Source organism: Patagioenas fasciata, chromosome 1, assembly GCF_037038585.1.
Source record: "Patagioenas fasciata isolate bPatFas1 chromosome 1, bPatFas1.hap1, whole genome shotgun sequence".
Classification (NCBI taxonomy): domain Eukaryota; kingdom Metazoa; phylum Chordata; class Aves; order Columbiformes; family Columbidae; genus Patagioenas; species Patagioenas fasciata.
In genome coordinates, this window is record NC_092520.1 from 171,590,771 (window position 1) to 171,602,406 (window position 11,636).

At 40.1% G+C, this 11,636-nt stretch overlaps 1 protein-coding gene across 12 annotated transcripts in view; it reads right to left on the minus strand.

Moving 5' to 3' along the window:
* The window catches only part of ANKS1B (ankyrin repeat and sterile alpha motif domain containing 1B), a 436,612-nt gene that overhangs the window by 83,438 nt on the left and 341,538 nt on the right, over window positions 1-11,636 (minus strand). The window contains exon 1 of one of the 12 annotated variants that reach the window (XM_065841694.2): window positions 11,323-11,389. The exons of the other annotated variants lie outside the window; for them this stretch is intronic. The gene's annotated coding sequence lies outside the window, so the exon portion shown is untranslated. Of the gene's footprint in view, window positions 1-11,322; window positions 11,390-11,636 lie in introns of those variants that run through there. 12 annotated transcript variants of the gene reach the window in all.

Consider the following 11,636-nt stretch of genomic DNA (forward strand, 5'->3'; position numbering starts at 1 on the left):
TCTCTCGCAGCTTGGTTTTGCCCATTTTTCAACATTCTTACAGTCTTCAACAACTAGGTACCATAGCTCATCTCCCAGAGGAATGTGTGGAGTTCAGTAAAAAGCATAACGCATATATATGGGCAAGGATGAAGCACTGGCTACTGTGGCATTCAGAAGCTTCTTCCAATAAAACTTTCAGGAGTTAGTGAAACACTACAACCTATATATCTTACAAGGATAAAGCAAACATCAGAGACCATACCCTACAGGCTTTGCATGATGAAGTCTGTGCATATTGTCTCTCCCTCTGGAACACAGTTCTCAGTGACAGATGGCACAACCGCTACCTACAGATGGCTCAAATGGGGGCTCCACAGCTTCGATAAATACTGCAATCAACTCCTAGGATAGGTACGGTCCAGGCAGCAGAGCAAACACAGGGAATAAATCCCTCAAAAACTCCTTAACTGTAGAATAATCACACACATATTATCCTAAACACACAAATGAAAGTCCTGGTCTCTTACTGAGCTGACAGAAATTCAGGGCTACTTAAAAGGAGGTCAGTAGTTTAGGATAAAAGCATTTGAAATGAGCATCACTCCATTTCTTATCTACTTCATCCAGAAAAACATTTCCACTTTCATCATGGACCAAGCGTTCCTGGTGAAAGTATTCTTGCTTTCCGGTGGGATTTGTTACACTTTGGAGGAGCAATCAACCCTATCACTGACAGAACCTTGGTCTGGTTGGTAGAAAACACCATTGCCTCAGATGGATGATTCACTACAGCGAGCAGAAATATTTGAATCACTACTATAAGAAAAGAAAAACTCATGGACCGACACTGAGGCTATTTGTAGCAGACTAGCATAATCTTTTCTAATCTTCTATAGAAAGCTGGATATAAGAGAAACTGGAGTGATTTCATAAAGGGGCATTTGCTTTTTTGAGTACACATCTAGGAAATCCTGCTCTCTCACTCCCTACCACTGAAAAAACAAATACAACTTTGCAAATACGACATTGTGCCACATGGGCAAGAGTTTTCTACCAAGTGGCATCTACCAGAATGTTCTCATTGACTAAGCACTGAAATGCTATGGGCATGTACGCAATACGAAATACACAAGCTCCAGAAATCTGTGGTTGTTCAGCTAAATAATAGCAATGTTGCATTTTCAAGTTGATGTCAGGACACAGAAGGGAAGCTTTCTATAAAAACTAACATGCTCTTTGCTCTAATATGCATACTCCCTGTTGTGTAGAAGCATTTTACATACCCAAGATAAACATACATAGGTATAAAAATATCTCCTGGACACATTAGGGAGGGTGGACTGAAGCTCCATTCAGAGTCCCTGGATTACACAAGTTCCCTAGTCCACACCTGGACTGTAACAGAAAACAGTATCTTTGCACAACCTTCAAAAATGAAGCTTAATAAGTCTTGTATCCCAAAAAGTAAAACCACCTCATCCCACCATTAACAGGCAATACAATATTTCAAAGCAGCTCTACAAAAATATAAATTAGAATATGCCAACTGGCTTCTCGTCTGTGGAAGATGATACCAGAACACAAATAAAAACTGTAATCATTTAAACATTGATTCTAGATCAGGTACTGGAGTATCTCGAATCTCTCCTGCAGATCTGAATTGCCATCAGTCTTCTGCCATCAGTCTTTTCCACAACTGCCCGTTTTCAGCTACTCCTGTCTACAAATTAAAGAGTTTAGTGTCCCTAACCTCCATGTTTCATGGCCTGAAAACATGCTATAGTTAGAAGGGAGTCCATCAGAGCTTCAAGAAATAAAAATCCTCTACCAATTTTTCTTTATTTATGATGAACTACTTCAACTCTTATCCCTTTTCAGGTTATAGAAAACCATGACTGACATTTGTCTTTTTTTACAAACTGCCATGTAGCAAAGGGAGACAGAGACTGCTATAGTGTCAGTGCAATTTCTGCACACATCACACAATCTTTTGTAATATGTCAAAAGCATAAACAAAAACAACCCACGTGTCATAGTCTACAAAAGGTATCAGGTTTTATAGCATAATAACACATGACAGCTCTCTTAATACTTTTGATAATTCAGTAATTATGTAAATATATTTGAATTTGATTACACAGACAAATATACCATTAAAGTTTGAGCCAAATTCCAACTGTTCGACATGCGAACACAGCAACATGAAAACCTTTAGACCGAACTCAGGTATGTCTGTTTTCATACTGCTGGACTAGGGCTTCTGCTCACCGCAGTCACGTGTGACGAAAAGTGACTTGAAGTTACACTTTTGATTGCCTAATCCTCAGTTTGAACCCGTAATACATGGGGATGCCTCAAGGCTGATCAGAGCTTCAACCACCTGCTCCCTCTCACAGGCAGGGAGATCCAGACCATTGTCTTATTCTCTTCAGCAGAGAATGTTGTGTTCTGTGTTGAGGTGAGAGAGGAGGAACATGAGGAACAACGGGAAGCTGGATGGCAAGATCCACCTTGGAGACCATCAGTCAAGGGGACTCTCCACACATACTCCATCCAGTAAGGCAGCTCCACCTCTCCTTTGCCCATGGATGAGCACAAAGGCACCAGTGCAAAAGCTCAGGATTTGGTTTTTGGAAAAAGTAGATGTGAATAATGAAGTAGGAGATACATAATATAATTAAAGTATAAACTTCAGACTAAAGAACCAGGGGGAGGGGAGTGGCAGAAAAATTAAGATTAACCAAAAGTGCTGAAATCCAAATATTCACATGTTTGTATCAACTACTTTCTTCCTATTACCACCTCTTTAGGAGTACCTGACTTGTAAGGATTTCCTACATTCCTGATAAATTAAAGTAATACTTCAAGGTGATTACTAGTTTTTAACTAGCTCCCTCACCCTCTTAGCTATGTCATCACTGCATCAGGATCAACATAACAGGGTTTTAACCAGAACAGGCTGTGGTAGCTGAAATAAGATTTATAAAAATGTGACACATCAGCCCCTAGCAATAGCAACAATACCAGATATAGCTTCTGTATAATGCATGAACACAGGATTACTTCCATGAATCAACAGTTTTGCATTAAAGTACAAAATCATCACCACATACAGATAAACTGAAAGTGAAGATTGGTTAGAAAACAAGAAATGTTATTTTACATGAGTATTTGTACCTCCAGTGATGCAATGAGATTATCAAGGTCAAATAACAATCCTGTTACTTAAGTTACATAACTCAAAATGGGGTGTATGTCAATGTAGGAATATGGAAAGACAGATGACTGGTGTTTTGTATTTATTCACTGCTTCTAATTCTGATAGTTTCTTCTACAGAACTTCTGTTCTAAACTGCTTTTGCAAAAGACATTTTCTTACACAAAGTCTAAGTTCGTATACCATAAGGCAAGAAAGACATTTTTTAAAACAAATTCTATGCTACGCTCTGCAGATAAAAAGGGATTCTTCTCTTGCAAAAGTCCCAGAATAGACTGACAAACTCAGACACCAGAGAGCAGCAAACTGGGAAATCACTCCCCACTCTGACCAAGCTACTGTCCTCGGTGTATCCTGACTGCTACTGGGCATTTACCAAGTCTTCAGGTACCCCACATGGACAATGCTGCACCACACCAAGGGTCAGTGTGATAACTTTACTTGTGAAAATAACTAGGAAACTGCTCAAAAATAAAGCAGCTTCCCAATTTTCTCTTTACTGGAGTGGTCTTCAGCACACATAATAACAAAGAAAATACAGTCAACTATTTAAATAGGAAAAATTGCTGTTTTGGGGGATACGACCTGCTCTTCAGCTTTCATTTTAAATTGCATTTTTTTTTTTAATGAACATTACCAAAACTCTTATTACAGAACTACAGTCCTGCAGCACTATCCTTAAATATCAAGACCAAGAGATTTCAACAAAATTTTTGATCTAAGGAGGTCACTTCCTTGTATATATAGTAGGACACGGCATACTTAATGACGTATAGTTCAAAGGGAAACTTAAAACTCTACAGTCAAGCTTTCTAGATTAGGACTGCCTGTTAGTTTTCTATTTCCACAATTGGGCATTTGCAGAGAATATCAACCATACCAATGCTTCCTCTAAAGGTACCTTTCCCTTTGAAAACCACATACTTAATCAGAAAGTTTAAAGTCTAATTTTTAGGCCATGAAGATATAATATACTGGTCTCAAGCTCTTCTGTTCCATATTTAATTTTCTCTGAATTTTAGCTAATTAATTGGTCAACACAAATGAATCAAGAAGTAAATAAAATCACATTAAAAGGTGGCATCTTCAGCAAGAGTCCACGGAGCTTCTATCAGTGTTGGTGTTCTCATGACTGTGATAGCAACAGGGGGATGGTTACTATCTTCAGAAAGGTATGTCAGGGCTGCTCAAATCCTGCTTCACTGCAGTTAAAACTGAACGTACTCTGTCACTTGTCCTCCTTCCTAGTATCCAGGAATATTACTCCTGACAAAGTACATGAGACATGATCTTCAGTATGTGCAGTCAATAAAATCAATGGTGCTATGACAATTTACACCAGCTGAGAACCTTGTTCAAGATCTCTGAGACCAAGCCCTGGGGGTAGATGATGCTTTCTTCTCCTGCCCTATGCTTCCTCATGCAGACCATCACTGCAGAGCTATCGCTTAGTCCCAGACAGCTCTGTGAAGAACAAAAACAGTGACAGCAAGCCTTAGAAAGACAGCAGGAATGGGCACAGTCAAACGCTAGAGGTGGAAAGGATGAACTTCATCCACGTCAACCCCAAAGATTATCCAGCGCTGATTTGTGGATACTTACAAAATGAACATGATGTGGACAGCGCTACATAAATAGATATTTTTACTGTGCTGTGATCACGACCAACACATACGCAAAGTGTTTGAAGGACAAGTATGGAGCTGTCTGGTGGTGTGTTGAGATGGCTGGGTGCAGACAGCGTTTTGGAAGTGCTCAAGTCACTGCACCACACGATGTCCCCAAAATCAGCACCTTGTACTAAGGCAAAGGGCCTGTTAATTTTTCACACAGGTCATAAAGATACTTTTTCTAACAACAAAAATTAGAACCAAGAGAATTCAAGCAGAAAATGACAGTCATAATAGTTAGTGCTTTTCCCATAATTTCATGCTTAAAGAAGTGCAACTTTGCAGTATTCAGACAATACTAAAGATTTATTCCCATTTTGCTTAAGTATGTAAAAATCTCATGGACAGTCAATTAATTAAATTAATAAGCAGTGGGCAAACCCCTAGGAAAAGGCTAGTGCAACAGATTTTTAAACCTGTGAGCACCTGTTAAAGTTACTACTTTAACTGTGAGTTTTTAAATGAAGTTTATAAGTATTTTCATAATGGGCCTCATGTAGAGCCAGTCTTTGCTTCCAAGATACCCGAACTGGGCATAACATGGATTAGGATTGAGAAGTACTCACAAAAATCTATCGAAATGCTTGAATTCTAGTTTCTTGCTTGTTTTAGGAGAAGGAACACTACCACATTCAGATTTTAAAGAAAACTAATAACTTCCATTCAGTTTTGTAATGGCTTCAGTATAAATACAAAGGAATCATACAATACTTGCCGTAAATTTTCCTGAAGTATTTTTCTGTGTAACAATTCACTACAATAATCCACTTACCTCTGTGGTGCTTTATAAATATTAGTACAGAATGTTTAAGTTCTATGTATTTTTATTGTAGAATAATAATGCAGGTGTTTCACAAACCAATTGGGTACTCATTAATAATAAGCTTTCCAAGTGACTGCACTATTAACAAAGTAACACTTTTCCTAGATTTTAGAATTACCTCTGAAAACACACCTGGAAAATAAAGGCATTAACAAAGTATGACAATGGTATAACAGCTCTTTGATTAGAGGATCCCGAAAGAGATAACTAGACAGTTTTCAGTTATCTTAAATTTTAAGCATTTTAACTCTTTGCAAACTGACATTTACTCAGCATATTTATTTATGCAATAAGTGACATTATCTAAAACTTTATGACACAATAAGAAGTTGCTAGATTATTTCTACAAGCACTTTTAAAGAATCTATTTAAAATTATGAGAACCTTAACATCAATTTCAATGGGGTAAGATGAAGCCTAAAACCAGTCAGATAATCATGCATTACAGCAGTAAAACTTTATAATTAAAGTTACTCCTATTGTACGTGTATACGCACATATTTATACACATACATTTTATTAGTATATAACAAATCTTGATGAACACCAAAATTGATTTAGCATTTTCCTACGTTAGGAATAATTACATTCAGCCATTTTTGTGGCTTACCAATTTACCAGCGGCTTCTACTGTCATTCACAATACTTCGACACAAAAAGATACTCCGTGTAATAATGTTCTTCACTGAGCAGATATATGAAGAAAGAAATTATCTCAAGTATATCCTCGGTAAAAAAGACATATATTCTTACTGACATCTTTGCAAAAGCTTTACTTTAAAGTGCACAGAACCAGCTAAGGCAGCATACAGGCAAATACCCAGAAGCCTTGAAGCTCTGACTCCAGTCTGGAGGACCAGTCAACCAAATGAAGAGTTTAGATGATCATCCACAGTCAAACAAACAAACCAAGTGTTTATCATTTTCATGTTTCACCATGTTTAAATGTACTGAAAAACGAAACGTTTTTTCTCCACTGTGGAGAAGCACTTTCTGGAAAAAAACTACTTCAGCAATTAAACAGTGAGCTAAAATCTGCTGTCAAACAGACAACTCCCTGTTGACTTCGTCTGCTATTACTAAATTTACCATTTTTTCAGCATCAGAACTTAAAATATTCTAAACAACAGAAAAACCTCTTTGGATGTTTGCTCACTGCAGGAATCAGGGACAGAAGGAAGAAGAAAAAAAAAACAATTACATTTAACAAACCTCATACAAATCACCTTGGATTTCCTGCATCAAGAAGCTGGAAAAACATAAGACATATATCTTTGCTTAATACATCCCAGTTCCATGTTTCTAGAAAGAGCAAACTCCAAAGGCAAAAGTCTGGAAGAAAAAACTTCCATCTCAAGCTTCCTAAGGCTTTTTTTCCCCACTAGACATTTTTTTTGAGCACTGCTAATATGCATACAGCATGTGTGGTACACGTAGGAAAAGCGGGATGGTTACAATTACTGAGTTCTGTACCAGCTGGAATTTCCAAATAATTTTCCCAAAGGAAAGCTGCCCTTCTTTTTGGTAGATTACCAAGGATCACACGCAAGTCTTGGAGACAAGTCAATATATGAAAATCTACAAGGGGAAAAAAAGTACAAATCTTAACTGCCCACAGAGTGAACATGCCCCAGTGTTGCAGACAACTTTATAATGTTGAGCCAGTACCCTCAAGTGATAGAACATCCAGAGACTTTAGAAGATCCTCACATACACTGTCCTTGCTCATTAGCTCTTCCCTTGATCACGCTACATTTCAGTCATTTGACTTCAACCCAATCTTAGTTCTCAGTGCATGGATATATTGGGATTTGAGCCCTAATGAAAAAGAGGCAAATGCTGATTATCGTCATTACACTGGCAACACAGCAACGTGTATGTTCTTGCGATTTCTCTAGAGGTATCACAAAGATACTACCGAACCCCACAAGAATGGGCCAAGAAAGGACTATTCAAATATCATCTGTTTTTAAGAAAGTAATTGCAAAACTCTCCAAGATGTTCCTCAGCCAACTGAGTTAGAAATATCCCACTAGAAGGAGGCTAAAGGCAGTAAGTAAGGAATGGAGGAAGACCAGAGATGGTCCTGAATTTTCTCCTTTGTGCTTGAACATCTCCATGACAGTAAGAACCTGTTCTACTCTGTGACCCAAGGACAGATATAATCTCCAGGTCTGCCAGCACTTCTCAACCCAGAATCGCTGTTGTTTTACCAAGGAAGAAAGGTTATCTCTCTGATGATTTTCCTTTGATTAAGGTTTGTTCATCTCTAGCATCACTCCCTTATGCTAGACGTAACAGCTAATGTCTGCAGCTAACATGAAGTTGGGCACAAATGCCATTTGCAATGTTGCAAGATATTTCACTTCAGGTAAATTCACTGTGGGGGTGACAAAGTCAAGAAAATCCTTTCATTTCTGTGCTCAAGCTTGTGAGAGTAAATCCAGCCCAAATTTGAGATTTTTTAAAATGAGGAATCTTTGGAGTGAGGAAGAAATGTTTCCTAGCTGACTGAAGAGCTTTAAAAAAATTCTATTGCTCCAGAGTATGCAAACAGAAGGGCAAGGAAAAAAACAAAACAAAAAACCCCAGCATCAGGTATCTCCTATTCTTCTCTCAGACCACTGATCAGTATATGACTCCATGTCAAAAGCAACAGGATCACTGAAACTCTACCCAAAACACTCCACTGTCTTTACATGTAATCCACAAACCCAGACTATCTCTGAGAGCAGTTTAAACAAGGGAGCAGACTGCTGGAATATAGAGGTAAACTGCTGGAAATAAGGCACATGAAGACCTACATCTTTGAATCTCAGTGCTCAAAATACTCAATTTAACATGCTCAAACACTCTCTAAATTATCACATCTCGAAGTTTTTCTCCTCAAAGACAAAAAATACAGAAAGACTATAGATAGAGACAGCAATCAAACTATGACAATGAAATGCTTTCCCGATCTTGATTATGTTGCCAAAGCCAGGTTTAGCTAGAGCTAAACAGCCCTTTGATACTTGGAACCAAGACTACTGTCTTGTAGACAAACTGGCATAGTTGGCACATGGACTAAAAGATCAAGTACAAGCAGCCCTCTGTTATTGCCTACACAAAGGGAAAAAATACATTAGATTGTGAAGAGTGCTAGGCTGGTACAATTTTCTGAAGGTGTTATTCTCCAGATTTTGACTGTGATTTCTTAAAAATAAGCTTGTAGCTCATCTGTGAAGACAACATTGAAAATGTGAACTAGTATAAACCAACATGTTCCCAAATGTGAAAACAATCCCAAATCATATCTCTCAGAGTAAAAACTGGCCAGCTCATCACGACGACTGTTGATTTGGAAGACTAATAAAAATCTTCAACATTTAGTAATCAAACCATTGGATAACAGGACCATCAGGGAATAAGACCAGTCTTATAATCAAGCTTGATATCTGGCAAATGAATAAGAGTGGACCCAGAATGATATCATTTACTCATATCTCTGCTTTAACTTCCAGTCTGCATGCAGAGCAGGTCTCTCAGGACCAAGAGCCAAGAGAGCTTATGTCCAAGGCTTGGCAGCTTCTCAGTCTGCCCAAAGCAAGGTGGACGTTTACTATTTGTAAAGAATATTATTCATTATGCCTATCACTATCATTTAACAAATAAATACAAAGATCCTTACCAAAATGCCAGTTGTTCAATGTCAAAACAAAGCGAAATCTGCAACCTCCCAGTTGATGGAAATAAATTAAAACGAGCACTTCTAACATAGAATTCTGATTCCCACAACATTAAAACGTCTTGCCCTTGGAATGTAAGTCAAATCATGACTGACCTGGGTCATAGCTCACTCCTTAAGTTCCTCAGCAGCAAAACTCTTACCTAGAGCCGTTCTGCTTTAGTTTCTTAGTTCAGCGCAGCCTTCTTTGACAGCAGCTTCATTGACAGCTCTGTTCCTCATTTTCACATCCTCTACCCTCCCTTTTTAACTCCATGTGCCCACTTCCAGTTAGAGGTGTTAGTCCCCCCCTCCCCCTCCCAGAAAAATGCTAAGAGAAAAAGCATTGGGCTCTCAGCTGTCTGAATTAATTTTGGGGTACTGCATTTAAATGCTTTCTAAGTAGAATGAATATGCATAGTATATTTTAATTTGCCTTCTTACCAGAAAAATTTATCTCTTCCTGACTATCGCATCTCCTTTCTCTAGGAAAAAAAAAAAATGAAAGGAGCTCACCAATATTACAAAAAGTAGCGCTTACTTTTAATACATCAGCAAGTTCTTCCAATTCTCATCTGTCAACCATTTGCACAAGTTGTTGAAATGGAACTTCTCACGCATGTAAGGTTAAGAGGGTCTGCAAGCAACTGCACAACCACAGCTTGTTTGAGTTACATACACGTATTTAAAAGAACAGCTCTCTTAGTGAACAAGTGCCCCCAGACCAAAATTCCTCAGGCAAAAATCACTCTCCATTCTTTTCAGAGTATTACTGAAATTTTTAGGGTGCCATCAGAATGGTATTTCAACTCATTATGGTAATCAAACACCATAGCATCGAGGTTTTGTACTTGGCAAACAAGTATCAACTTTACATGAATGCTTACAATTTATACCCATATATATTCAGGAGAAATATGTCCCCATTATTACCTGACAGCCTTCCACTGAGGGTTTATTGTTTTTCTTTTTTTTTTTTTTCCCCTAGCAGATTATTATATTTTATATTTTGGCATATACAGAAGATGACACAAATATTCAAATGAGAAGTCACTATCTGTCATGTCAGGGTCTAGTTTAACACTAGTTTGTGCCTCATTAACAGAATAAGTTAAAATGTTCTTTAAGGAACCATTACGATACGTTATGTCAGTAATCCTGCCACAGATGGACACTGTAGTTTTCCTCATCAATGCCGCTGCTGTCGAGAACAGTACGGAGCACACCTTGATTGTGCATGTGGGCACACATTGCCACTGCTCACAGAGAAAGAATTCTGCAAGGCAAACGGCAACATGCATCAGTCCACATGCTAAAAATGCTCAGGAAAAGCGTAACTGCACGTGTGCAGCAAATTGAGTTCCAAATGAAATTCTCAGGTACCATTTTTTCTCTCCCAATACCAACACTGCCTTCTCACCACAAGGGAAATTTAATGCTCATTAAGATGTATTTTTCAAACATGAGCCTTTTCTGAGATACCAAACCATATACCGTCATTCTGATCTCTACACACTTATGCTTTTCATCTCCCAGCCCCCCTCTTTTTTTTTTTCTAAACAACCGTAGCACTCGGCTCAACTCGCGTTCCTGAAATAACCGAAAGGACAAACAGTGGTGCCTTGAAGCCGAGACTTCGCTGGACAAGTTTTAGACCAGGGCACATCACGGCCAAGTTCAGAGACCTAAGAAAGCAGAGGTTTGCAACGCGAATACTGACACAGCCGCCCCGACAGCAGCGGCTGCAGGCTCCGTGCGCCGTGAGACCGCTCTCCCGCTGCGGCACACGAGGTGGCTTCCCACCTTCTCCCTCGCCCCCGAGATCAATCCCGGCTCGGACACAGAGGGAGGGCGCACACCGCGGCAGGCGGGGCTGCCCGGGGCGCATTCCTCCCCCTACCACTCCGGCCAGGTGAAAACTCACCAGCCCAGACCACCGGCTCCGTCAGGCAGCTGACACTCCGGCCGCCCCACTGCCCCGCCGATCCCCGCCCGCCCCGGGAGCGCGGCGCCCCGCAGCGCCGCCGGGCGGGAGCCGCCGCCGCCGCCCGCCCCAGCGCCGGTGGAGGGGGAACCGGCGAGGCAAGGGCTGACATAATCCTGCGAAAGCGACAACCGCAGGCGCCGCCGGCTCCCGCCCGCCCCTCGGGGTCCGCTGCCGGCGCTTCCCCTCCCGGGGGAGAACCGGCGCTGAGTCTCCGTCCCCCGCCCCCCGCTCCGGGCTGCATGGCGGGGCGG